This window comes from Hyla sarda, chromosome 7 (assembly GCF_029499605.1).
Source record: "Hyla sarda isolate aHylSar1 chromosome 7, aHylSar1.hap1, whole genome shotgun sequence".
Taxonomy (NCBI): domain Eukaryota; kingdom Metazoa; phylum Chordata; class Amphibia; order Anura; family Hylidae; genus Hyla; species Hyla sarda.
Window position 1 is genome coordinate 24,979,230 of NC_079195.1, and position 25,197 is coordinate 25,004,426.

The 25,197-nt window shown below is 47.4% G+C and overlaps 1 pseudogene; it reads right to left on the bottom strand.

The window, feature by feature from the left end:
* Positions 1-983: 983 nt before the first annotated feature.
* Positions 984-15,558, bottom strand: LOC130283102 (trypsin-like; annotated as a pseudogene).
* Between the last annotated feature and the right edge of the window lie 9,639 nt (positions 15,559-25,197).

A 25,197-nucleotide genomic window follows, 5' to 3' on the forward strand; every position in this document is an offset into this window, starting at 1 on the left:
TTGCTTTTACACAGTTTGGTATCATCTGCAAAGAAAGTATATTTTACTTTACATTCCCCCTATTAGGTCATTGTGGTATGTACTAAAGAGAACAGGGCCAAAAACTGTGGTACCTCACTAATAAGAGAGACCCCTCAAATTTTGCTTCTGTGATACCCTACTACTAACAGAGACTCAATCACTTTACCTGAACACACCATTTATACACATTTTCTATCAGCCCAAGTATTTTCATATTAGGTATCAACCTCAATGGCTGATAACAGGGCTGGGACAGAGGTTGGGACACCAAAAACTAACAAAATCTGACAGGTCCCATTCACGGAGCTTCGAAAGCTGATGTGAACGTAGCCTTAAAGGGGTACTCGCCCCTAGACGTTTTATCCCATATACAAAGGATAGGGTATAAAATGTCTAATCGCAGGGGTCCCGGCGCTGGGGACCACTGTGATCTTGCCTGCGGCACCCAGTCATCCGGTGCAGGGAGCGAACTTCACTCCGTACCAGATGACTGGCAATGTGGGGTGGAGGCTCGTGATGTCGCGCTCAAACCCCTCAATCAAGTCTATGGGAGGGGGCATGAGGGCCGTCTCGCCCCCTCCCATATGCTTGCATTGAGGGGGCTTGGCTGTGACGTCACAATCCTTCGACACTTTAAACAAACGCCGGGTGCAGTGGGAAGATTGGGGCGGTCTCCAGCTGCGGGACCCCGGCAATAAGATATCTTATCCCTTATTTTTGGATAGAGGATAAGATGTCTAGGGGCGGAGTACCCCTTTAACTCCCTTAGAACATAGAGTGAATGCTACTTGGACCTGGTGCTTTGTCTAATTCTGCACTTCTTGCTTAGTTGACAGGTGATATTTTGTATAATTAAATTCAAATTTGGTTCACATTTTAATAAAAATTGTATTTACTACAACGAGGTGAATGACAATAAAGTAGCAAAAGAAAGACACAAACAACTATAATAAAGTAGATTTTTAGTTGGCGGCAACGGTGCTGGAGATCCAGGAGTTGTAGTTGCAGACATTGGAGTAGACACCGGGATAGTTCCTGAGGGCACAGCCATATCCCCAGGAGACAACACCCTGGAGCTGTCCATTGCAGACCACGGGTCCACCGGAGTCACCCTGAGGAGATACAGAGAGATTTTGCATTAGATATTGATAATATGACTATTCTATATCCAACTGTGGGACTGAATGTCTACTTCTAAACCACCTACTGTAGATGCAGCAGTAATCGCCTCACCTATGGGAGAGGTATCCCCTGTTCTCCTGATATGTGAGTGCCTCATATTTTTATTTTATTTATGGATATACCATACAGTATATAATCTGGTCTTTATAAACTATGTATGTTTATTTATTTATTTATTTACCATATCCTTTTAATGGTCATTAATGTAGATGACCGAATCAATTCAGCAAAATTCAGTTTCAGTCTCAATTTTACAATTAAAATGTTAACTTGTCAGAAACCAAACTTTTTCAGATTTGTTTTGTTAGTTCGGTGCTGCTGTATGCATCTCAGCTTCTGCTAAATACTTTTGCTAAATTGGGGTTCTTGCACCTGGCCCGGTCACGTAATATACTGTACATGAGCAGGGACTCCAGTCTTTGACAGAAGTCCCTGCTCCTGTACATATTTTTCTGAGGTATTCGCAGTTTTGTGCATCTTTAATCATTACTAATGTAAATTCATTGAAAAATGAATAAAGTAACAACACATTAAGAGTAACTTAAATAAAATAAAATAAGTTTTGAATGAATCTTTCCTGGTAATACATTTATATCTTAAAATTGAAATGAAATGAATACGACTTAGAAGAAACATTACCTGGCAGGAATCCTTGCCTCCTTCCAGATATCCAACACAGATCATGTTGCCGGTGATCTCTCCGGGGTAGGCGTTGCTACACTGGGAGGCGGTCAGGATGGGGGCGTTCAGGCACTGGAGGAGGTTGGGCATGCTTGCTGCAAGTAAAAGAATATAAAATATTAGTGTATTATATGTTTCCTGATCACTGGGATCTTTGCTTTTTAAACAGATACCAAGTTCCTGTACATGATCTCTCTCATACACTACACTATAATAGCGTTGAGCGCGAATATTCAAAATGTGAATTTTTACCGCGTATATTGGCACTTTGCGATTTTGTGAATATTTATAATATAGCGCTATATATTCGTTATGGCGAATATTTGTTTTCTTCTTAACTACAATGATGTGTATAAAAAAAAGTGATCATCCCTCCCTGCTTCCAGCTTGGGGTCCTAAGAAGGCTCCAATTATATTTACTGTGTGAGTCGGTGTGGAGCGCGAATATTTCGTATATGCAAATATTTGCGAATATTGGCTCTTCAAGAGGACACTGATCCCTCCTTTCTTTGACCTTTAGATAGGGTAGGTTAGTTTAGCAGATAGGTTCTAGGGTTTAGTGTTAGTTGAAAGATACAATCGCACATGCGCACAAAAATTTCATTACGATTTTCACATGAAAAAAAAAAAGAGAACGAACATAGCGAATATATCAATTTTGCGACCATAGGACGAATACTCATCCATATATTCGCTAAATATCGCAAATTCGAATATGGCCCCTGCCACTAATCACTACACTATACTATAACTCCATGACAAAACTTATTGGTTACATTTTCACACGGGTTTTTTTCTGCCATTGTTGGAAACCTGTCACTGTCGTTTTTGAGCCGAAGCCATTATCTGATACAAAAGGAATAGGAAATATAAAGGAAGGACTTATTCTTCTCCTTCCTACTAAATCCACTTTTCTGACTTTGGCTCAAAAACTGCAGGGGCAGTTTAAAAAAAAAATAAATAAATGAAAAAACACTATGTGGACACCTAGACTTTTCCAGACAATGCTAATACTTGCACAAGTGCAGATAATTCTCCATCTAAGCTTTTCATGAGATGGAAAAACATGACAACATTTTAGTTTACATGATGCCTTATTGGAATGTGGTAAAATGTAGCCCCTTCCCAACCTGATCATTGTTGGTGTTCTACATGGGGTCTCATCAATGTAACATTTGGTGATGGTTAAAGGTTCTGACGAGGTTTTTATTAGTGAGAGAATTAAAGAAACAAGAAGCATAACCCTGTTCCTAAATAATGCCACTTGTTTTTATTGAGAATCTTTTGGCGGATGACTTACTTCCACTGCTCAGGGTGTTGCCCCATCCGGAGATCAGACAGCTGGTTCCGGCAGAAGCGCAGCCAGTGGGCAGACCAACAGCCTTGACGTAGGAGTTGAGGGTGGCGGCAGAGGCCAGCTTGATCAACAGGATGTCATTGTCCAGGGTTCAGGAGTTGTAGCTTCCATGTCTGATGACCTTGGCGGAGTTGATGAACTGCTCGGTGCCTTCACTGGTAGCGATGTTGTGTTCTCCCAGTCTGACCTGAAAGCTCCTACAAGAAAATATGGAACAGTAAGAAGACTGAAGACTATAGCTCTTAAAGGGATACTCCACTGCCCCAGTGTTCTGAACATTTAGTTCCAAAATCTGGGTGCGGATTGCGGGGTCGTGAAATCATGGCCATGCCCCCTCAATGTAAGTCTATGGGAGGGGGCGTGGCGTCACAAGGGGGAAGACTCACATTTGGACACAATAATTTCTAATATAATATATAATGTCACAAAAAATATATTAGCTTGTCTTCTCATCTGTCTGCACTAAATACAGAGCTGGTATTTTCGGGTAACAAACAACCAAAGAAATCCTTAACCCCTTAAGGACCAAGGACGTACCGGTACGTCATTGGTCCTTCTCTTCTGATATAACGCGGGGTTACACAGTAACCCCGCGTCATATCATGGCGGGCCCGGCGTCATAGTGAAGCCGGGACCCGCCTCTAATAGCGCGCAGCGCCGATCGCGGCGCCGCGCGCTATTAACCCTTTAGCCGCGCGCTCAAAGCTGAGCCGCGCGGCTAAAAGTGAAAGTGAAAGTTCCCGGCTAGCTCAGTCGGGCTGTTTGGGATAGCCGCGGCTAATCGCGGCATCCCGAACAGCTGACAGGACAGCGGGAGGGCCCCTTCCTGCCTCCTCGCTGTCCGATCGCCGAATGACTGCTCAGTGCCTGAGATCCAGGCATGAGCAGTCATGCGGCAGAATCGTTGATCACTGGTTTCTTATGAGAAACCAGTGATCAACATAGAAGATCAGTGTGTGCAGTGTTATAGGTCCCTATGGGACCTATAACACTGCAAAAAAAAGTGAAAAAAAAAAGTGAATAAAGATCATTTAACTCCTCCCCTATTAAAAGTTTGAATCACCCCCCTTTTCCAATAAAAAAAAAAACACAGTGTAAATAAAAATAAAAATAAACATATGTGGTATCACCGCGTGCGGAAATGTCCGAATTATAAAAATATATCATTAATTAAACCGCTCGGTCAATGGCGTGCGCGCAAAAAAATTCCAAAGTCCAAAATAGTGCATTTTTGGTCACTTTTTATGTCATTTAAAAATGAATAAAAAGTGATCAATAAGTCCTATCAATGCAAAAATGGTACCGTTAAAAACTTCAGATCACGGCGCAAATAATGAGCCCTCATACCGCCCCATACACGGAAAAATAAAAAAGTTATAGGGGTCAGAAGATGACAATTTTAAACGTATTAATTTTCCTGCATGTAGTTATGATTTTTTCCAAAAGTCCGACAAAATCAAACCTACATAAGTAGGGTATCATTTTAATCGTATGGACCTACAGAATACATATCAGGTGTCATTTTTACCGAAAAATGTACTACGTAGAAACGGAAGCCCCCAAAAGTTACAAAACAGCGTTTTTTTTTTCAATTTTGTCGCACAATGATTTTTTTTCCCGCTTCACCATAGATTTTTGGGCAAAATGACTGACGTCATTACAAAGTAGAATTGGTGGCGCAAAAAATAAGCCATCATATGGATTTTTAGGTGTAAATTTGACAGAGTTATGATTTTTTAAAGGCAAGGAGCAAAAAACGAAAATGCAAAAACGGAAAAACCTCCGGTCCTTAAGGGGTTAAGAAAACTTGTCATTTTTCCATGACTATATTTAGCAAAATTGTCCTTTTGTTTGGGTTTTTATAATTAATAGTCATTGCCTCTTCAATTCTTTCAATTCAATTCTATGTGGTTCCGTCAACACTGAAGATCACCTCAGCAACTGCACATTAAAGTCTTCTACTACTGTTCCCTTGGTTGGCGCCTATACTAGAAACAGCAGTCGAATTATCTCAGGTCATTTTTGAGCAACGATGGACCTTAAAGTTCAGTATTAAATTGTACTCCGGTGAAAAACTATTTTTGTAAAATCAACTGGTGCCAGAATATTTAACAGATGTAAATGACTTCTATTTAAAAATCCTCATCCTTCCAGTACTTATCAGCTGTTGTATGCTCTAAAGGAAGTTTGTTTCTTTTTAAATTCCTTTCCTTTCTGACCACAGTGCTCTCTACTGACACCTCTGTCTGTCCCAGGAACTGTCAAGAGCAGCATATGTTTGCTATTGGGATTTTCTCCTGCTCTGGACAGTGCCTGACACGGACAGAGGGGTCAGCAGAGAGCACTGTGGTCAGACAGAAAATAAATTAAAAAAGAAAAGAACTTCCTCTGTAGTATACAGCAGCTGATAAGTACTGGAAGGATTAAGATTTGTAAGTAGAAGTAATTTACAAATCTGTTTAACTTTCTGGCACCAGTTAATTTAAAAAATAAAATAGTTTTTCACCGGAGTATCCCTTTAACTTATTAGTTTGCTACACTGACACTTTTACCCTTCGGGGTAGACAGATTAATGCTGTGACGAGACCCTAACCTACAATGAGCCATTTAATGCTTTTCTAATACCACAAAGGGCCTTCGAGACACCTCAGACACACAGGGTGAGATTACATGTTTTCTTCACCATCTTACGGCTTCCCTCCAGATCATAGAGGCATCAATGGCTCCAACACAATAAAACATGCAACATTGTTCTGTGCTTCCACTTAGCTAATAGGTGACTTCAACTGAAAGGTTTAGTCTTAGGTTGAATAGAAGCAACTTACGCTTTGTGCGGCACCCCAGACATCGGGAGCGAACTTTGCTCTGTGCCGGATGACTGGGGATGCATGGTGGAGTCTCATGAGATCACGGCCATGCCCCCTCAATGCAAGTCTATGGGAGGGGGCATGATGGCTATCACGCCCCCTCCTATAGACTTGCATGGAGGGGGCATTGCATGACATCATGAGCAGGGCATGATCGTGACGTCACAAGCCTCTGGCACTGCACCCATCGCTCTAAACGAAAGCCAGGGTGCAGCCGGAAGATCACAGGGGTCCCCAGCAGCGGGACCCCCATGATCAGACATCTTATCCCCTATCTTTTGGATAGGGGATAAGATGTATAGGGGCAGTGCCCTCTAAATTTCAGCTAGTGCATGAGTATGATTCCTGTGGGCAGACCAGGAACTGCAGCCATGAAGGTGGACGCAGGAGATAGGTCAGAGGAGGAAGCCATGACCGGGCACTAGTTAATTTAAAAAAAATGTTTTCCAGTGGAGTGCTCCTTTAATGGTCCATGTAGATGACCACAGGAAGCAGAGTGTCTTCCTGCAAGTATCTTGATTCCACAAGAGCTAACTTCATGGCAGGCAACTCCCTACCACATATGATTTATGTTTTAGTTTCTCTTCGCACAAGAGAAGAGATGGAAGAAAAAAACACTAGTGACACATTTTCCCCTGGAGTTCTGTAACAGAACCTCTCCAGCTTCACCAGAAGAGGCATCGACTTCAATGAAGAACCTCTTAGATGTATCAGGGGGATGTAGAACAGGAGCAGCAAATTGTAAGAAGGCAAAGTAGGCCGCGGGTTTAGTTCTTGTCATCCACCACTTTTTTGGTCAAGGCAGATATCGGAGCAGTCAGGGAAAAAATGGGTATACATTTACTATAGAATTTGGAGAAATCCTGAGAATCTGACATGGCCAGTTTAAAATAAAACATAAGAAGTCGTTCCATAGTGAAAAACCACCAGCAGGTAGCCCCAAATGAGGGGAAATTGTGCTTACCGGAGGTGGTTGTGTGGACACACAGAACAATGGGTTGGGTGAGTGAAGATAAAAGTTCCGTCCGTGGCCCTCCTGCTGAACAGTAACAGACAAATAGAAGACTTCTAACGGGAGCTGCAGGGTAAAAAATCATCGCTGGCTGGAATGACCACAGGTAAGAACGGAGGATTTAATCTAACACCAAGCAACGTGCGGCTTCATCAGGCATATGAATGGAACTTTGAACCATCTGTCACCCCTCTACACCCCTGTGCCACCCATGTACACTCCTACACCCCTCTTCCACCCATGTACACCCCTCTGCCACTCATGTACACCCCTCTTCCACCCATATACACCCACTCTACACCCCTCTGCCACCCATGTACACTCCTCTACACCACTCTGCCACCCAGGTACACCCCTCTACACCCCTGTGCCACCCATGTACACTCCTACACCCCTCTTTCACCCATGTACACCCCTCTACACCCCTCTGCCACCCATGTAAACCTCTCTGCCACCCATATACATCCCCTCTACACCCCTCTGCCACCCATGTACACTCCTGCACCCCTCTTCCACCCATGTACACCCCTTCTACATCCCTCTGCCACCCATGTACACTCCTCCACCCCTCCTCCACCCATGTACACCCCTTTACACCCCTCTTCCACCCATGTACACCCCTCTGCCACCCATGTACACCCCTCTACACAGGGGAGGATCCAGAGTCTACTCTCGGCAGGGGCACTATTAGAGTATTTTGTGTTGGCGGACAGAAAATAAGATGTTGCTTACGGGACTTACAATATTATTAAATGTATCATACAGTCCTAACCTTGTTTAAGACTCTTAGGCCGGGCTCGCATGTCAGAATAATAATCAAATATACCAATTGCCACAGAATGGGAAAGTGCTAAAGAAGTTTTTACCATTTAAAACTACAGCTCCCAGTATGACCTAAGCAGTGGTAAGGGGATGCTGGGAGTTGTTGTTTCACCCATCAGAACTGCAGAACTTACAAGTGACTCCAGCTCTGATAGGACATAGTGAGGAGAATACAGAATGATATCAGTGACTACAGGTGATGTCTTCTCTATAGTGAGGAGAATATACCATGATATCATTGACTACAGTGAGGAGTCTCTATAGTGAGGAGGATACAGAATGACATCAGTGACTACAGGTGATGACTTCTCTATAGTGAGGAGAATACACAATGATATCAGTGATTACAGGTGACGTCTTCTCTATAGTGAGGAGGATACAGAATGATGTCAGTGACTACAGGTGATGACTTCTCTATAGTGAGGAAAATACACAATGATATCAGTGACTACAGGTGATGACTTCTCTATAATGAGGAGAATAGACAATGATATCAGTGATTACAGGTGACGTCTTCTCTATAGTGAGGAGGATACAGAATGATATCAGTGACTACAGGTGATGACTTCTCTATAGTGAGGAGAATACACAATGATATCAGTGATTACAGGTGACATCTTCTCTATAGTGAGGAGGATACAGAATTATATCAGTGACTACAGGTAATGACTTCTCTATAGTGAGGAGAATACACAATGATATCAGTGACTACAGGTGACGTCTTCTCTATAGTGAGGAGAATACACAATAATATCAGTGATTACAGGTGACGTCTTCTCTATAGTGAGGAGGATACACAATAATATCAGTGATTACAGGTGACGTCTTCTCTATAGTGAAGAGAATACACAATCAATAGATTGTCTATGCATGTAGATGTTACGCCGAGCGCTCCGGGTCCCCGCTCCTCCCCGGAGCGCTCGCTTCACTCTCTCCGCTGCAGCGCTCCGGTCACGTCCTCTGACCCGGGGCGCTGCGATCCCGCTGCCAGCCGGGATGCGATTCGCGATGCGGGTAGCGCCCGCTCGCGATGCGCACCCCGGCTCCCCTACCTGACTCGCTCCCCGTCTGTTCTGTCCCGGCGCGCGCGGCCCCGCTCCCTAGGGCGCGCGCGCGCCGGGTCTCTGCGATTTAAAGGGCCACTGCGCCGCTGATTGGCGCAGTGGTTCCAATTAGGGTAATCACCTGTGCACTTCCCTATATTACCTCACTTCCCTTGCACTCCCTTGCCGGATCTTGTTGCCTTAGTGCCAGTGAAAGCGTTCCTTGTGTGTTCCTTGCCTGTGTTTCCAGACCTTCTGCCGTTGCCCCTGACTACGATCCTTGCTGCCTGCCCCGACCTTCTGCTACGTCCGACCTTGCTTCTGCCTACTCCCTTGTACCGCGCCTATCTTCAGCAGCCAGAGAGGTGAGCCGTTGCTAGTGGATACGACCTGGTCACTACCGCCGCAGCAAGACCATCCCGCTTTGCGGCGGGCTCTGGTGAAAACCAGTAGTGGCTTAGAACCGGTCCACTAGCACGGTCCACGCCAATCCCTCTCTGGCACAGAGGGTCCACTACCTGCCAGCCGGCATCGTGACAGTAGATCCGGCCATGGATCCCGCTGAAGTTCCTCTGCCAGTTGTCGCTGACCTCACCACGGTGGTCGCCCAGCAGTCACAACAGATAGCGCAACAAGGCCAACAGCTGTCTCAACTGACCGTTATGCTACAACAGTTACTACCACAGCTTCAGCAGTCATCTCCTCCGCCAGCTCCTGCACCTCCTCCGCAGCGAGTGGCCGCTCCTGGGATACGCTTATCCTTGCCGGATAAATTTGATGGGGACTCTAAGTTTTGCCGTGGCTTTCTTTCCCAATGTTCCCTGCATCTGGAGATGATGTCGGACCTGTTTCCCACTGAAAGGTCTAAGGTGGCTTTCGTAGTCAGTCTTCTGTCCGGAAAAGCCCTGTCATGGGCCACACCGCTCTGGGACCGCAATGACCCCGTCACTGCCTCTGTACACTCCTTCTTCTCGGAAATCCGAAGTGTCTTTGAGGAACCTGCCCGAGCCTCTTCTGCTGAGACTGCCCTGTTGAACCTGGTCCAGGGTAATTCTTCCGTTGGCGAGTATGCCGTACAGTTCCGTACACTTGCTTCAGAATTGTCCTGGAATAATGAGGCCCTCTGCGCGACCTTCAAAAAAGGCCTATCCAGCAACATTAAAGATGTTCTGGCCGCACGAGAAATTCCTGCTAATCTACATGAACTTATTCACCTAGCCACTCGCATTGACATGCGTTTTTCTGAAAGGCGTCAGGAACTCCGCCAAGATATGGACTCTGTTCGCACGAGGCGTTTCGTCTCCTCGGCTCCTCTCTCCTCTGGTCCCCTGCAATCTGTTCCTGTGCCTCCCGCCGTGGAGGCTATGCAGGTCGACCGGTCTCGCCTGACACCTCAAGAGAGGACACGACGCCGTATGGAGAACCTCTGCCTGTACTGTGCTAGTACCGAACACTTCCTGAGGGATTGTCCTATCCGTCCTCCCCGCCTGGAAAGACGTACGCTGACTCCGCACAAAGGTGAGACAGTCCTTGATGTCTTCTCTGCTTCTCCACGTCTTACTGTGCCTGTGCGGATGTCTGCCTCTGCCTTCTCCTTCTCTACGGTGGCCTTCTTGGACTCTGGATCTGCAGGAAATTTTATTTTGGCCTCTCTCGTCTACAGGTTCAACATCCCGGTGACCAGTCTCGCCAGACCCCTCTACATCAATTGTGTAAATAATGAAAGATTGGACTGTACCATACGTTTCCGCACGGAGCCCCTTCTTATGAGCATCGGATCTCATCATGAGAGGATTGAACTTTTGGTCCTCCCCAATTGCACCTCAGAAATTCTCCTTGGACTTCCCTGGCTTCAACTTCATTCCCCAACCCTGGATTGGTCCACTGGGGAGATCAAGAGTTGGGGGTCCTCTTGTTCCAAGAACTGTCTAAAACCGGTTCCCAGTAACCCTTGCCGTAACTCTGTGGTTCCTCCAGTAACCGGTCTCCCTAAGGCCTATATGGACTTCGCGGATGTTTTCTGCAAAAAACAAGCTGAGACTCTACCTCCTCACAGGCCTTATGATTGCCCTATCGACCTCCTCCCGGGCACTACTCCACCCCGGGGCAGAATTTATCCTCTCTCTGCCCCAGAGACTCTTGCCATGTCCGAATACGTCCAGGAGAATCTAAAAAAGGGCTTTATCCGTAAATCCTCCTCTCCTGCCGGAGCCGGATTTTTCTTTGTGTCCAAAAAAGATGGCTCCCTACGTCCTTGCATTGACTACCGCGGTCTTAATAAAATCACGGTTAAGAACCGCTACCCCTTACCCCTCATCTCTGAACTCTTTGATCGCCTCCAAGGTGCCCACATCTTCACTAAATTGGACTTAAGAGGCGCCTATAACCTCATCCGCATCAGAGAGGGGGACGAGTGGAAAACGGCATTTAACACCAGAGATGGACACTTTGAGTATCTGGTCATGCCCTTTGGACTGTGCAATGCCCCTGCCGTCTTCCAAGACTTTGTCAATGAAATTTTTCGTGATCTGTTATACTCCTGTGTTGTTGTATATCTGGACGATATCCTAATTTTTTCTGCCAATCTAGAAGAACACCGCCAGCATGTCCGTATGGTTCTTCAGAGACTTCGTGACAACCAACTCTATGCCAAAATTGAGAAATGTCTGTTTGAATGCCAATCTCTTCCTTTTCTAGGATATTTGGTCTCTGGCCAGGGACTACAGATGGATCCAGACAAACTCTCTGCCGTCTTAGATTGGCCACGCCCCTCCGGACTCCGTGCTATCCAACGCTTTTTGGGGTTCGCCAATTATTACAGGCAATTTATTCCACATTTTTCTACCATTGTGGCTCCTATCGTGGCTTTAACCAAAAAAAATGCTGATCCCAAGTCCTGGCCTCCTCAAGCAGAAGACGCCTTTAAACGACTCAAGTCTGCCTTTTCTTCGGCTCCCGTGCTCTCCAGACCTGACCCTTCCAAACCCTTCCTATTGGAGGTTGATGCCTCCTCAGTGGGAGCTGGAGCTGTTCTTCTACAAAAAAATTCTTCCGGGCATGCTGTCACTTGTGGTTTTTTCTCTAGGACCTTCTCTCCAGCGGAGAGGAACTACTCCATCGGGGATCGAGAGCTTCTAGCCATTAAATTAGCACTTGAGGAATGGAGGCATCTGCTGGAGGGATCAAGATTTCCTGTTATTATCTACACCGACCACAAGAACCTCTCCTACCTCCAGTCTGCCCAACGGCTGAATCCTCGCCAGGCCCGGTGGTCTCTGTTCTTTGCCCGATTTAATTTTGAGATTCACTTTCGTCCTGCCGATAAGAACATTAGGGCCGATGCTCTCTCTCGTTCCTCGGATGCCTCAGAAGTTGATCTCCCTCCGCAACACATCATTCCACCTGACTGCCTGATCTCCACTTCTCCTGCCTCCATCAGGCAGACTCCTCCAGGAAAGACCTTTGTTTCTCCACGCCAACGCCTCGGAATCCTCAAATGGGGTCACTCCTCCCATCTCGCAGGTCATGCGGGCATCAAGAAATCTGTGCAACTCATCTCCCGCTTCTATTGGTGGCCGACTCTGGAGACGGATGTTGTGGACTTTGTGCGAGCCTGCACTATCTGTGCCCGGGATAAGACTCCTCGCCAGAAGCCCGCTGGTTTTCTTCATCCTCTGCCTGTCCCCGAACAGCCTTGGTCTCTGATTGGTATGGATTTTATTACTGATTTACCCCCTTCCCGTGGCAACACTGTTATTTGGGTGGTCGTTGATCGATTCTCCAAAATGGCACATTTCATCCCTCTTCCTGGTCTTCCTTCTGCGCCTCAGTTGGCTAAACAATTTTTTGTACACATTTTTCGTCTTCACGGGTTGCCTACGCAGATTGTCTCGGATAGAGGTGTCCAATTCGTGTCTAAATTCTGGAGGGCTCTCTGTAAACAACTCAAGATTAAATTAAATTTTTCCTCTGCATATCATCCCCAGTCCAATGGACAAGTAGAAAGAATTAACCAGATCTTGGGTGATTATTTGCGACATTTTGTTTCCTCCCGCCAGGATGACTGGGCAGATCTCCTTCCATGGGCCGAATTCTCGTATAACTTCAGGGTCTCTGAGTCTTCCTCCAAATCCCCATTTTTCGTGGTGTACGGCCGTCACCCTCTTCCCCCCCTCCCTACCCCCTTGCCCTCTGGTCTGCCCGCTGTGGATGAAATTTCTCGTGACCTTTCCATTATATGGAGAGAGACCCAAAATTCTCTCTTACAGGCTTCTTCACGCATGAAGAGGTTCGCGGATAAGAAAAGAAGAGCTCCCCCCGTTTTTTCCCCTGGAGACAAGGTATGGCTCTCCGCTAAATATGTCCGCTTCCGTGTCCCTAGCTACAAGTTGGGACCACGCTATCTTGGTCCTTTCAAAATTTTGTGTCAAATTAATCCTGTCTCTTATAAACTTCTTCTTCCTCCTTCTCTTCGTATCCCTAATGCCTTTCACGTCTCTCTTCTCAAACCACTCATCCTCAACCGTTTTTCTCCCAAATCTGTTCCTCCCACTCCTGTTTCCGGCTCCTCGGACGTCTTCTCGGTCAAGGAAATTTTGGCTGCCAAAAAGGTCAGAGGGAAAAATTTTTTTTTAGTAGACTGGGAGGGTTGTGGTCCTGAAGAGAGATCCTGGGAACCTGAGGACAACATCCTTGACAAAAGTCTGCTCCTCAGGTTCTCAGGCTCCAAGAAGAGGGGGAGACCCAAGGGGGGGGGTACTGTTACGCCGAGCGCTCCGGGTCCCCGCTCCTCCCCGGAGCGCTCGCTTCACTCTCTCCGCTGCAGCGCTCCGGTCACGTCCTCTGACCCGGGGCGCTGCGATCCCGCTGCCAGCCGGGATGCGATTCGCGATGCGGGTAGCGCCCGCTCGCGATGCGCACCCCGGCTCCCCTACCTGACTCGCTCCCCGTCTGTTCTGTCCCGGCGCGCGCGGCCCCGCTCCCTAGGGCGCGCGCGCGCCGGGTCTCTGCGATTTAAAGGGCCACTGCGCCGCTGATTGGCGCAGTGGTTCCAATTAGGGTAATCACCTGTGCACTTCCCTATATTACCTCACTTCCCTTGCACTCCCTTGCCGGATCTTGTTGCCTTAGTGCCAGTGAAAGCGTTCCTTGTGTGTTCCTTGCCTGTGTTTCCAGACCTTCTGCCGTTGCCCCTGACTACGATCCTTGCTGCCTGCCCCGACCTTCTGCTACGTCCGACCTTGCTTCTGCCTACTCCCTTGTACCGCGCCTATCTTCAGCAGCCAGAGAGGTGAGCCGTTGCTAGTGGATACGACCTGGTCACTACCGCCGCAGCAAGACCATCCCGCTTTGCGGCGGGCTCTGGTGAAAACCAGTAGTGGCTTAGAACCGGTCCACTAGCACGGTCCACGCCAATCCCTCTCTGGCACAGAGGGTCCACTACCTGCCAGCCGGCATCGTGACAGTAGATACCTTCATAGTGCTAAAATATAAGTTTTCAGCATAAACAATATAAATACACGATATCTAACAAATACAGTCGAAGACATAAAAATTACAAAGAAAGCCGATTGTTCTAAAACTAAAAGGCAAAGAACACTGGGAGGCGTGTGGCTGCAGATGCCTAAAGAGGCCACCCCCAAAGACACCGTACTGTATGTGTATAAAAAATCTTTAGCAGTACAACGTTTTATACATAAGAAATTAAGTAATGCAGGATCATATCTAATCTACTGTTCAGACCATGAGGAAATCTGGTATTCAATTTTAGAATCCAGAAGACCTCACGGTCCAGGATTTTTTGCCTGAGATTGGCACCTCTTGAGGACAATCTCACTCTTTCGATACGCTGCAACTGTAAGGAGGATGTATTACCACCGTGAACTTCAGCAATATGTTTAGATAACATAGTCACGTGACTTAAAATGACCTACATCTGACAGATGCTTGCGTATCCTGACTTTCAATGCGTTTATAGTGCATCCTACATATTGAAGGTTACAGTCACGGCACGTGAATAGATAGATAACTCCAGTTGTGCTGCAGTTAATGTACTGTTTCTTATTAAATTTGCTATGATTGCTACATGATGCAAAGCTGTTAGAATGGCACATATATCTGCAGCACACACATCTTGTCGCCCCACATTTGTAGGACCCTGTGTAATTAAGCCATGTAGGTTTTTTTCTCAGGTCGATCAGAAAATAGACTCAGCGATAATAGTTGGCCCAGAGTAGGAGCCCTTCGTGACACACACATATACCCTGAGTCAAAAGCTTCCCTGACTCCGGGGTCAGTGTACAAAATGGGTACATATTTGTCAATAATTTTCTTGACTGACCTGAATTCAGTACTATACTGAGTTGAAAAGATGATGGGCTTGCTGACTTCCCCAGGCAAGGGTTTGATGTAGTTCATTTTAATAAGGTCTGTACGGTTCCTCTCCTCAGCAATCTTCTCTGCCCTGGAGATGGACCAATTGGGATACCCACGCTGTCGCAAGCGGTTGCCGACAGCAACTGTTTCCCTAGAAAAATCAGTCTCAAGGGAGCAATTACGGCGTGCCCGGATCATCTCCCCCAGGTAGATTTTCAATTACATGAACCGGGTGACACGATGTGGCATGTAAAATTTAATTTACTGATGTTTTCTTTCTATGCATAGTGGATATAATTTTGTCGATCGATTTGTCACCCTGTAAGTGTAAGTCAAGAAAATCTATTTCCACCTGTTGATGGCTGCCCGTAAATCTGAGGTTACAGTCATTGGAGTTAAGAAACTCCATGAACCCCTGTATGGCCGCCACATCGGATCCCCAAATGAACAGGAGATCGTCGATATAGCGGCCATACCACAACAGGTGTTCGCTGTAGGGGTTACTGAGGGCGAAAAGAATCCCCCCTGTCTTCGTGTACCTGTCTGTTCTCCATGATATCCTAATAAAATACCAGTTCCCTGAGTCAAGCACTGGATGATCCTTCTTTTTCCTCTAAATATAATACTATCACACACTGCTGTTACGCCGTGCGCTCCGGGTCCCCGTTCTTCCCCGGAGCGCTCGCCTCATTCTCGTTGCTGCAGCGCCCCGGTCAGATCCACTGACCGGGTGCGCTGCGGTACCGCCTCCAGCCGGGATGCGATTCGCGATGCGGGTGGCGCCCGCTCGCGATGCGCACCCCGGTCCCCGTACCTGACTCGCTCTCCGTCGGTCCTGTCCCGGCGCGCGCGGCTCCGCTCCCTAGGGCGCGCGCGCGTCGGGTCTCTGCGATTTAAAGGGCCAGTGCACCAATGTTGGTGCCTGGCCCAATCTTCCCAATTACCAATTAGTGTGATCACCTGTGCACTTCCCTATATTACCTCACTTCCCCTGCACTCCCTGGCCGGATCTTGTTGCATTAGTGCCTAGTGAAAGCGTTCCCTTGTCTGTTCCTAGCCCGTGTTCCTGACCTCCTGCCGTTGCCCCTGACTACGATCCTTGCCGCCTGCCCTCGACCTTCTGCTACGTCCGACCTTGCTTCTGCCTACTCCCTTGTACCTCGCCTATCTTCAGCAGTCAGAGAGGTGAGCCGTTGCTAGTGGATACGACCTGGTCACTACCGCCGCAGCAAGACCATCCCGCTTTGCGGCGGGCTCTGGTGAAAACCTGTAGTGGCTTAGAACCGGTCCACTAGCGCGGTCCTCGCCAATCCCTCTCTGGCACAGAGGATCCACCTCCTGCCAGCCGGCATCGTGACAGTAGATCCGGCCATGGATCCCGCTGAAGATCCTACACTGGTCGCCCAGCTAGCCCTAAAGATCGCCCAACGAGATCAACAGCTGGCATACTTGACCTCCGAGGCACTGCGTCTTCAGTCACAGATACAGCAGCTGCAGCCGCAGATACAGCAACTTCAATCACAGCTACAGCTGCAACTACCATCTCCTCCGCCGGCTCCTGCAACTCCTCCGCAGCAACCGGCCGTTCCTAACCCCTGCTTGTCCCTGCCGGACAAATTTGGCGTAAAGATCGCCCAACGAGATCAACAGCTGGCATACTTGATCTCCGAGACACAGCGTCATCAGTCACAGATACAGCAGCTGCTGCCGCAGATACAGCAACTTCAGTCACAGCTACAGCTGCAACAACTATCTCCTCCGCCGGCTCCTGCAACTCCTCCGCAGCAACCGGCCGTTCTTAACCCCTGCTTGTCCCTGCCGGACAAATTTGATGGGGACCGCAATGATTCTGCCACAGCCACAGTCCAGTCCTTCTTCGCTGAGGTCCGTGGTGTCTTCGAGGAGCCTGCCCGAGCTTCTTCTGCCGAGATTGCCCTGCTGAACCTGGCCCAGGGTGTTTCTTCCGTTGGCGAGTACGCCATTCAGTTCCGTGCTCTTGCTTACGAGTTGTCCTGGAATAGTGAGGTTCTCTGCGCGACCTTTAAAAAAGGCCTATCCAGCAACATTAAAGATGTTCTGGCCGCACGAGAGACTCCTGCTGACCTACATGAACTCATTCATCTTGCCACTCGCATTGACATGCGTTCTTCCGGATGGCGTCTGGAGCTCCGCCTGGATATGGACTTTGTTCGCACGAAGCGTTTTTTCTCCCCGGCTCCTCTCTCCTCTGGTCCTCTGCAATCCGTTCCTGTGCTTCCCGCCGCGGAGGCTATGCAAGTTGACCGGTCTCGCTTGACACCTCAAGAGAGGACACGACGCCGCATGGAGAATCTTTGCCTGTACTATGCCGGTACCGAACACTTCCTGAAGGATTGTCCTACCCGTCCTCCCCGCCTGGAAAGACGTACGCTGACTCCGCACAAAGGTGACACAGTTCTTGATGTCAACTCTGCTTCTCCACGCCTTACTGTGCCTGTGCGGATATCTGCCTCTACCTTCTCCTTCTCTACCATGGTCTTCTTGGATTCCGGATCTGCAGGAAAATTTTTTTTTGGCCTCTCTTATCAACAGGTTCTACGTCCCTGTGACCAGTCTCGCCAGACCCCTCTACATCTATTGTTTTAACAATAAAAGATTGGACTGTCTCGTGCGTTTCCGCACAGAACCCCTCCTAATGTGCATCGGACCTCATCTCGGAAAAATTAAGTTTTTTTTCCTCAGGTTCTTTGGCCCCAAGAAGAGGGGGAGACCCAAGGGGGGGGGTACTGTTACGCCGTGCGCTCCGGGTCCCCGTTCTTCCCCGGAGCGCTCGCCTCATTCTCGTTGCTGCAGCGCCCCGGTCAGATCCACTGACCGGGTGCGCTGCGGTACCGCCTCCAGCCGGGATGCGATTCGCGATGCGGGTGGCGCCCGCTCGCGATGCGCACCCCGGTCCCCGTACCTGACTCGCTCTCCGTCGGTCCTGTCCCGGCGCGCGCGGCTCCGCTCCCTAGGGCGCGCGCGCGTCGGGTCTCTGCGATTTAAAGGGCCAGTGCACCAATGTTGGTGCCTGGCCCAATCTTCCCAATTACCAATTAGTGTGATCACCTGTGCACTTCCCTATATTACCTCACTTCCCCTGCACTCCCTGGCCGGATCTTGTTGCATTAGTGCCTAGTGAAAGCGTTCCCTTGTCTGTTCCTAGCCCGTGTTCCTGACCTCCTGCCGTTGCCCCTGACTACGATCCTTGCCGCCTGCCCTCGACCTTCTGCTACGTCCGACCTTGCTTCTGCCTACTCCCTTGTACCTCGCCTATCTTCAGCAGTCAGAGAGGTGAGCCGTTGCTAGTGGATACGACCTGGTCACTACCGCCGCAGCAAGACCATCCCGCTTTGCGGCGGGCTCTGGTGAAAACCTGTAGTGGCTTAGAACCGGTCCACTAGCGCGGTCCTCGCCAATCCCTCTCTGGCACAGAGGATCCACCTCCTGCCAGCCGGCATCGTGACAACTGCACCCTCTGAATATAATACTACCACACACAGTGCCCTCTGAATATAATACTACCACACACTGAGCCCTCTGAATATAATACTATCACACACTGCACCCTCTGAATATAATACTACCACACACTGCACCCTCTGAATATAATACTATCACACACTGCACCCTCTGAATATAATACTACCACACACAGTGCCCTCTGAATATAATACTACCACACACTGTGCCCTCTGAATATAATACTATCACACACTGCACCCTCTGAATATAATACTACCACACACTGCACTCTCTGAATATAATTTGCTGTGTAGTGCACATTCTGAATAAAATACCGTAATGTATTGTGGCCCATAAAAATCGTACTGCCCCAGAAATTACTCATAATATACACTATACTTCTGAAATGCAAAACACTCTGTGCCTTCACATATAGTAATAATGCCCCATTTTGTACCCCTACATATAATAATTATGACCCGCCCTGTTCCCCCACATAATAATAATGCTGTGCCCCTAACATATAATGCCCCCGTTCTTTGCCCCTCACATATAATGCCCCTGTTCTTTGCCCCTCACATATAATGCCCCCATCATGCGCCCCTAACATAAAATGCCTCCATCATGCGCCCCTTATATATTATGCCACATCATGCATCCCTCACATATAATTTCCCTTGTGCTGTGCACTTCACATATAATGCCCCCGTTCTTTGCCCCTCACATATAATGCCCCTGTTCTTTGCCCCTCACATATAATGCCCCCATCATGCGCCCCTAACATAAAATGCCTCCATCATGCGCCCCTTATATATTATGCCACATCATGCATCCCTCACATATAATTCCCCTTGTGCTGTGCACTTCACATATAATGCCCTCTGTGCTGTGCCCTTCACATATAATGCCCCTGCTCTTTACCCCTCACATATAATGCCCCCATCATGCGCCCCTCATATATAATGCCCCCATCATGCGTCCCTCACATATAATTCCCCTTGTGCTGTGCCCCTCACATATAATGCCCCCTGTGCTGTGCCCTTCACATATAATGCCCCCGTTCTTTGCCCCTCACATATAATGCCCCTATCATGCGCCCCTCACATATAATGCCCCCATCATGTGCCCCTCATATATAATGTCCCCATCGTGTGCCCCTCACATATAATGCCCCCATTATGCGCCCCTCACATATAATGTCCCCATCATGCGCCCCTCACATATAATGCCCCCATCATGTGCCCCCAACATATAATGCCCCCATCATGCGCCCCTCATATATAATGCCCCATCATGCAGAGAGGTGTAGAAGAGTGTACATGGGTGGCAGAGGGGTGTAGGGGAGTGTACATGGGTGGCAAAAAAAAAAGTAAAAAAAAAGTTTAAAAACACACACATTAACACACTCTTTTCCCAAATTCCATATAAAAAATATATAAACATAATAAAAATAAGCATATGTGGTATTGCCGCGTGCGTAAATGTCTGAACTATAAAAATATATTGTGAGTTAAACCACATGGTCAATGGCACTCGCGCAAAAAAAATTCCAAAGTCCAAAATAACGTATTATTTGGTTACTTTTTATACCATAAAAAAAAAAGCGATTAAAAAGTCCGATCAAAACAAAGGGGTCAGAAGAGGACAATTTTAACCCCTTTCCGCTATTGGACGTATGCATACGTCCAGGCGAACTACACGTTCGCGCAAAAGGACGTATGCATACGTCCAAGCGATCTCCTGCTCTGCCGCGGGCAGCGCAGGAGGTCGCGGGTGGGACTCAGCTGTCAATCACAGCCGGAGTCCCACCGCAGCTGCCGGGGCCGCGATTGCGCCGGTCCCGGCAGCATTAACCCCATAGATGCCGTGATCAGTTCTGATCACGGCATCTATGGTGTTAGCAGGGGGAGCGCTCTCCCCCTGCCCATCAACGGCGGCGCCGCGATAAAATAAGGGGGATCGAGGGTGTCCAAGACACCCTCGATCCCCCTTGAAGAGATTGGAGTGAGGTGGCAGGGCTGCCACCCCCCCTATCTCTGCTATTGATCGGCGGAGCGACCAACCAATAGCAGACTGGGGGCGGGGGGGTTAAAGTTCGGTTCCCCCCCGCTATGCCCACCCATCGGTGTCCGGGCACAGCGGGGGGAACCGTGTAGTAGCGGCGGCAGCGGCGGTCACTTACCCGGCGGCGGCTGTGATCATGGCGGCGGTGAGTATGGCGCCGCGTGTCCGGAAGTCTGTTGCTTAGCAACATCTGCAGGGCGACAGTTTAGAGAGTGTTCTCTAAACTGTGGCCCTCCAGATGTTGCAAAACTACAACTCCCACCATGCCTTGACAGCTGTTTGCTGTGTTGGCATGCTGGGAGTTGTAGTTTTGCAAGATTTAGAGGGGTTCAGGCTAGAGATCACTGACAGTGGTCTCTAAACTGTAGCCCTCCAGATGTTACAAAACTACAACTCCCAGCATGCCCAGACAGCAGTTTGCTGTCTTAGCATGCTGAGATTTGTAGTTTTGCAACATCTGGAGGGCCACAGTTTAGAGACCACTGTCAGTGATCTCTAGCCTGAACCCCTCTAAATCTTGCAAAACTACAACTTCCAGCATTCAGGAACAGCAAATGGCTGTCTCGACATGCTGGGAGTTTTACTTGCGTGCCTCAAGCTGTTGCATAATTACATCCCCCAGCATTCCCTTTGGCAATCAGTACATGCTGAGAGTTGTAGTTCTGAAACAGCTGGAGGCACACTGGTTGGGAAATACTGAGTTAAGTAATAGGTTCTAAATACCGAGTTAGGTAATATGTATTTTCCAACCAGTGTGCCTCCAGCTGTTGCAAAACTACAACTCCCAGCATGCACGTTCTGTGAGTGCATGCTGGGAGTTGTAGTTTTGCCCCCCCTCTCCCATGTGAATGTACAGGTTACATTCACACTGGCGGCGGATTACAGTGAGTTCCCCGCTTCAAGTTTGAGCTGCAGCCGCAGCTCAGACTCCTAGCGAGAGACTCAGTGTAATCCGCCGTCAGTGTGATTGTAACCTAAAAACACTACACTAAACTAACATAAAATAAAGAATAAAACACTACATATACACACGTACACTGCCCCCCCCCCTACGACCCCCCCTTCCCCCCCAATAAAAATGAAAAATGTATCCTACAGCAGTGTTTCCAAAACGGAGCCTCCAGCTGTTGCAAAACAAAAACTTCCAGCATTTCCGGACAGCCATTGACTGTCCAAGCATGCTGGGAGTTTAGCAACAGCTGGAGGCACCCTGTTTGGGAATCACTGATATAGAATACCCCTATGTCCACCCCTATGCAAATCCCTAATTTAGGCCTCAAATGCCCATGGCGCTCTCACTTTGGAGCCCTGTCGTATTTCAAGGCAACAGAATAGGGCCACATGTGGGGTATCGCCGTACTCGGGAGAAATTGCCTAACAAATTTTGGGGGGCTTTTTCTCCTTTTACCCCTTATGAAAAGGTAAAGTTGGGGTCTACACCAGCATGTCAGTGTAAAAAAAACCATTTTTGTACACTAACATACTGGTGTTGCCCCATACTTTAAAATTTCACAAGTGGTAAAAGAAAAAAAGCCTCCAAAATTTGTAACGCAATTTCTCCTGAGTACGGAGATACCCCATATGTTGGCGCAAAGTGTTCTGGGGACGCACAAAAAAGGCTCAGAAGGGAGAGTGCACCATGTAAATTTGAGGTCTAAATTGGTGATTTGCACAGGGGTGGCTGATTTTACAGCGGTTCTGACACTAGTGCAAAACAATAAATACCCACATGTGACCCCATTTTGGAAACTAAACCCCTCACGGAATGTAATAAGGGGTACAGTGAGCATTTACACCCCACAGGTGCCTGACAAATCTTTGAAAAAGGGGTCTGTGAAAATGAAAAATAAAATTTTTAATTTGCACAGCCCACTGTTCCAAAGATCCGTCAAATGCCAGTGGGGTGTAAATTCTCCCTGCACCCCTTATTACCTTCCGTGAGGGGTTTAGTTTTAAAAATGGGGTCACATGTGGGGGGGTCCACTGTTCTGGCACCACGGGGGGGGGGGGGGGCTTTGGAAATGCACATGGCCAAATTCTCTCTCCAAAAGCTCAATGATGCTCCTTCTCTTCTGAGCATTGTAGTTCGTCCCCAGTGCACTTCACGTCCACTTATGGGGTATTTCCATACTCAGAAGAGATGGGGTTACAAATTTTGGGGGGGGGATTTTTTGCTATTATCCCTTGTAAAAATGTAAAATTTGGGGGAAAACAAGCATTTTAGTGTAAAAAAAAAATTTTTTTTTTACATATGCAAAGTCGTGAAACACTTGTGGGGTATTAAGGTTCACTTTACCCCTTGTTACGTTCCCCAAGGGGTCTAGTTTCCAAAATGGTATGCCATGTGGTTTTTTTTTTTCTGTCCTGGCACCATAGGGGCTTCCTAAATGCGGCATGCCCCCAGAGCAAAATTTGCTTCCAAAAAGCCAAATGTGACTCCTTCTCTTCTGAGACCTGTAGTGCGCCAGCAGAGCACTTTTCATCCCCATATTGGGTGTTTTCTGAAACGGGAGAAATTGGGCTTCACATTTTGGGGGGTATTTTCTGCTATTACCTTTTTTAAAAATGTAAAATTTTTGCTAAACCAAGCATTTTTGGTAAAAATGTTTTTTTTTTTTTACATATGCAAAAGTCTTGAAACACCTGTGGGGTATTAAGGTTCACTTTATCCCTTGTTACGTTCCTCAAGGGGTCTAGTTTCCAAAATGGTATGCCATGTGTTTTCTTTTGCTGTCCTGGCACCATAGGGGCTTCCTAAATGCAACATGCCCCCCAAAAACCATTTCAGAAAAACGTACTCTCCAAAATCCCCTTGTTGCTCCTTCGCTTCTGAGCCCTCTACTGCGCCCGCCGAACAATTTACATAGACATAGGAGGTATGTGCTTACTCGAGAGAAATTGGGCTACAAATACAAATATAAATGTTATCATTTTACCGCTTGTAAAAATTCAAAAATTGGGTCTACAAGAACATGCAAGTGTAAAAAATGAAGATTTTGAATTTTCTCCTTCACTTTGCTGCTTTTCCTGTGAAACACCTAAAGGGTTAAAACACTTACTAAATGTCATTTTGAATACTTTGGGGGGTGCAGTTTTTGTAATGGGGTCATTTATGGTTTATTTCTAATATGAAGACCCTTCAAATCCACTTCAAACCTGAACTGGTCCATGAAAAATAGTGAGTTTGAAAATTTTGTGAAAATATGTAAAATTGCTGCTGAATTTTGAAGCCCTCTGGTGTCCTCCAATAGTAAAAACTCATAAATTTTATGATGCAAACATAAAGTAGACATATTGTATATGTGAATCCAAAAAAAAATATTTGGAATATCCATTTTCTTTACAAGCAGAGAGCTTCAAAGTTAGAAAAATGCAAAATTTTCAATTTTTTAAATCAAATTTGGGGATTTTTCACCAAGAAAGGATGCAAGTTACCACAAAAATTTACCACTATGTTAAAGTAGAATATGTCACGAAAAAACAATCTCGGAATCAGATTGATAAGTAAAAGCATTCCAGAGTTATTAATGTTTAAAGTGACAGTGGTGAGATGTGCAAAAAAGGGCTGCGCCCTAGAGGTGAAAATGGGCTGTGTCCGTAACCCCTTAAGGACGCAGGACGTAAATGTACGTCCTGGTGAGGTGGTACTTAACGCACCAGGACGTACATTTACGTCCTAAGCATAACCGCGGGCATCGGAGCGATGCCCGTGTCATGCGCGGCTGATCCCGGCTGCTGATCGCAGCCAGGGACCCGCCGGCAATGGCCGACGCCCGCGATCTCGCGGGCGTCCGCCATTAACCCCTCAGGTGCCGGGATCAATACAGATCCCGGCATCTGCGGCAGTTCGCGATTTAAATGAACGATCGGAGGTCCCGATCATTCATAACGCCGCACGGAGGTCCCCTCTCCTTCCTCCGTGCGGCTCCCGGCGTCTCCTGCTCTGGTCTGTGATCGAGCAGACCAGAGCAGGAGATGACCGATAATACTGATCTGTTCTATGTCCTATATATAGAACAGATCAGTATTAGCAATCATGGTATTGCTATGAATAGTCCCCTATGGGGACTATTCAAGTGTAAAAAAAAATGTAAAAAAATGTAAAAGTAAAAGTAAAAAAAAAAGTGAAAAATCCCCTCCCCCAATAAAAAAGTAAAACGTCCGTTTTCCTATTTTAGCCCCAAAAAGCGTAAAAAACATTTTTTATAGACAAATTTGGTATCGCCGCGTGCGTAAATGTCCGAACTATTAAAAAAAAATGTTAATGATCCCGTACGGTGAACGGCGTGA